The sequence below is a fragment of the Pinus tabuliformis genome, chromosome 3_1 (genome assembly GCF_031772625.1).
Source record: "Pinus tabuliformis cultivar Carrire ecotype Pingquan chromosome 3_1, CPIR1, whole genome shotgun sequence".
In the NCBI taxonomy this organism is placed as follows: domain Eukaryota; kingdom Viridiplantae; phylum Streptophyta; class Pinopsida; order Pinales; family Pinaceae; genus Pinus; species Pinus tabuliformis.
In genome coordinates, this window is record NC_142301.1 from 916,395,269 (window position 1) to 916,399,503 (window position 4,235).

At 37.4% G+C, this 4,235-nt stretch overlaps 1 non-coding gene across 1 annotated transcript; it reads left to right on the top strand.

Annotated features, from left to right (window-relative positions):
- The first annotated feature begins 2,115 nt into the window (after positions 1 to 2,115).
- On the top strand, positions 2,116 to 2,196 carry TRNAL-CAG (transfer RNA leucine (anticodon CAG)). Its single transcript has one exon. It is a non-coding gene; the product is annotated as a tRNA-Leu (tRNA).
- The last annotated feature ends 2,039 nt before the right edge of the window (positions 2,197 to 4,235 follow it).

Consider the following 4,235-nt stretch of genomic DNA (forward strand, 5'->3'; position numbering starts at 1 on the left):
CCCCTCTAAAATGTAAAACCCCTTAAATTTTGCCCTTGGGCTAAAATTCACCCCTAAAATTTACCATGATGGGGGGGAAGACCCGCCATCCTGCCACCTCTCCTCACTTTAAAGAGGGGGGCTGGGGTGGCCATCCTTCCCCATGCAAGCACACATGCCAACAATACCTCTTGTATACAGCATTACGAGGACAAGCTTCACCTATATGGGGTGCTCATCCTTTCCATGTTGCCAACACATGTTCTTCTATGTTGCAAGTAGCAAATCCTCACCGCATGTGGGACAATTCTATTAAAATGTTAGCCTTTTTGGTGTATCAAGCGTTGAAGGTCCTAGTCCCCTAGGAGCGGATTCTGACAGCGGTTGCATCACTACAAGAAATGGTTCCATGTGCAAGGACGAGGCTGAGGAAGGATTTTGATAGGGAATTCAAGCGATCTAGGACAAAACAAGGACTCGAACAAAGATATCCAAGCTCGGTGGGCTACCAAAAAATGGGTAACAATTCCTATGTCCACTCTTGCACAAACTTTGAGTTCATCTCTCTTTGCATGGTAGTATCTGGCGCGTGTCTAGTGCTTGGTCTATATGTGACTTGGTGGTGATAGATTCTCTAAGACTACTTTAGTTTTATGGGTCTTTTATCCAAACCTGAGGCCTACCCCTAGCTCTGCCCTCTCCATGTCTGACGCCTCACCTTCTCCCACCTTTTATTTGAGTCCACTCTTAAAATGTATTATCATCTTTTCCTTGGTTGTATCTTGTTGGTACTATTGACTTTCACCTCCTATGGGGTTTATTGTCTTCTGGAGTTAACATTTTCTCTAGTGCCATGTTACGCCAAAGGATGAGATCTGGGTGGGGGTCTGGAGGTCGTGGACCTTTGAGCAAGCACAAAGCCCAAACACAAGCCCAATAGGTTGTCTCCATCTTCCACTCCTCCACCCCCTTGAATTCCAGGCTGAGATTTATCAACTAGGCCTACTCTCACTCATAAATCCTCACTAAAGTGGCTAACTAGGTACTTGATCCTAGTCACACTGGGGGAAGGTGGATTCAATATTCAATTCTATTGCCCTCCATTAGAAAATGAAGACACTCCTTGGCCATGTGCTCAAAGAGAAATATGAGGACCGTGAGATCATTGCATGCCTCAATGAAATTCATAAAGTCCAATGCCACCATCACTCCTGCTTGGTCATCATTTATGCTTGCCTAGCGCATATCGAAGGACACCTCTGGTGTGGTCTTAAACCTCCGACAGGGTCTAGTTCACAAGACCCAACCCCAATGACATCTTCCAACAAATGATGATTGTTTAGAATTCTTGGTTGAAATTTTGGTTATATAATTTAATTTTAATAGTTAGATGTATGGCTATGATCATTGGCAACGACTATGTTGTTAATTTGTCAACAGTCTCAGATAGTGTTTTACCAAGTAGTTAGCTAGTTCAGTGTTTAGATCTAGAAAGTTTTGATGTTGGGTCTTTATGATAGTAGCACTCATTGTCGTAGGTTTGGTTTCCTTCGCAACAAACCATGACAGTGAGATGACAAAACTTTGATATTTGTAAGGCAATGTTTATGTTTCAATAGAATTTTTTTGCAAGTTGACTCCTCATTGAACCGCGCAACTCCAACTCTGGACTCAAACGGTAAGGGAAAGTTACCGTTCCTGGCATTTAAGAATATCAGTCGGTGACTCGGTTGAGTATGTGGCTCACTCGAAATTGATATACGTTTAATAACAGATCATTATTGATATTTTGAAATTAGAATTGATCTTGCTTTCCGCTAATTTTAATAACGGTTCATTAAGCGCCAGTACTTACTGCCATACTGTAACCACGAGGTGCCAAGCATGCAAAGGGTAAATGGATATGTGCTATACTTACAAATCCTTTACGTTCGCTTCTAATGTTGTTCAATTTCTCCGATGTGTTTTAGTCATAATAAATTGGCTTTAGTTTAGTTGAATGGAAGTGAGGTGTCTCAATTGAATTGAATTGACCGAATAGAATATGGACGCTCTTTTCTTCGAATTTAGACTAGTAATATTATCCTCATTATTTGTCCGGTAATAATTATAACTGGAAAGAGAAAACACAAATATGTCAAGATGGCCGAGTTGGTCTAAGGCGCCAGTTTCAGGTACTGGTCCGAAAGGGCATGGGTTCGAATCCCATTCTTGACAATAAATTTTACAAATAATATTGTTTTTTTTTTTTTTAATTTAATTATATTTTTTTTTATATAAAATACATAATTTCTTATTTTTTACATTTATCAATACTAATTATTTTAATAATTCAGAAATTTTTGGCAGCAATAATATATATTTTTTATTTAATTATATATTTTATATAAAATATATAATTTTTTATTTTTTACATTTATCCATACTAATTATTTTAATAATTTAGAAATTTTTGGCAGCAATAATAGTAAATTTCTTTTTGGTTCAGGGATGAGACATGTCCCGGGAACTTCCAATCATCTATTATCAACATCATTTATTTTAATAATTTAGAATTTTTTGGCAACAATAATAGTAAATTTCTTTTTTTGTTGGTTCTGGTAGTAAAACATGTTCAGTGAGATTGAATTTCTAATCACTTAGATACACAAGAGCTTGTCAACATGCTTCTTGCCAATTGTGCTACCACCCATGGTTAGCAATAATAGTAAAATTACTCATAATTCAATTTCATATAAATTTTTTGTATAATTATTGTTTTAATAATTCGATTTAATATGTTCTTATTTTATTTTATTTTGTTTTGTACAAAATTTTAATGATTAAACAGAAATAAAATTACATCATTTGTCATTGTGAGTTTTTTTCTGGCACAATATGTTACATACTAACGGTATCATAGATGAATGATATTGAGAATAACAAACTAGACGTAAAGGGACAGAAGAAACAACTAGAGAGGAGAATCACACAAATTGGGGTTGATCCTCAAGGCGACCTTTCTTTCCTATCTTTTTTGAAACCTTGACTCAACCTTCCAAGGGGGTTTGATTGCTTTAAATTATCATTGTGCGCAGAAGGAGATTCCGTATTAGAGTCAGAAGGAAATTCCTTGTTAGAGTATGAAGAAATTAACTCATGAGCTTGTTTCAATATACCCACAAAAACATTGTTATTCAATATCTATGTGCTTGTCGAAGGAACATGGTTCACACTAGGAGCCTCAAAAAATGTTTGAGGCTCTGAGTCTTGGACCTTGTCCCTTGAATGGATTTCATCATCAGCTTCTCCATTGTCCTTGTTCGACATAGAGGAGACCTTGCCCTCCATAGGAGGATGATCTCAAGGCTTCCAACATTTAGATATGAAATTGCAGATGTTCTGCTTTTGTTAAGAATTAAACACTGGGCAAGAACTTTGCCAATGACATGTTTGATGACAAAGGCAGCAAGGAAAAATGGTATTCTCATAGTCCAAAGTCTAGGTCTAGTGAAGATCACCAATTTTTAAATTGATTTGCTCTCGTAACCCTTTATTGATATCAATTTCAACACAAATTTTGCCATAGTTGTATACACCAAGCTGCCCATGAGAGACATTTGTACTAAGGTAATGGCCTAGAGAGTCTTCAATGCCCTAAAAGATTGTGTAGTACCACAAATGAGCTGGCAAATTAGGAAGCCTGGCCCATATTGGCAACTTGGTAATGACAATTGTGGAAGGGTCGAAATCTAGGAATCAAAGGAATAAAAACAGTCAACATTGCCCCAAAACTAGGGCACTTTAGATAAAGTTTTCTGATAATCTTATGATTCCCCAAATAACACAATGAAGAACCCTTTTGAGCATAAAATAACCTTACAATTCTTAGTCCATATAGGATGGATCCATTGGTAGAGATCGGTCGTGCAGGGCCAAGAGCCATTAAAACAAGAGATTAGGGTTTCATCTAAATACAGCTAATGAAGACGCTCTAGATTTGAGTGAAAGATTTATAGGGAAGGAACTTCCTCAAATTTTCCACCAAAAACGCCCTAAGAGTCACCTAGGCATGATCTGCCTTAGGGGAGTCGAGCATGGAAGACATCTTTACAAGAAAAAGTTTGAGAGGACAGAGGCTTACCTCCAACCCCCTGATAGACGAAGAACCATAAAAATAATGGCATCTTTATCAATATGTCGTGCATGACCAGAAGCCATTAAAACAACAGATTAGGGTTTCATCTAAATATAGCTAATGAAGACGCTCTAGATCT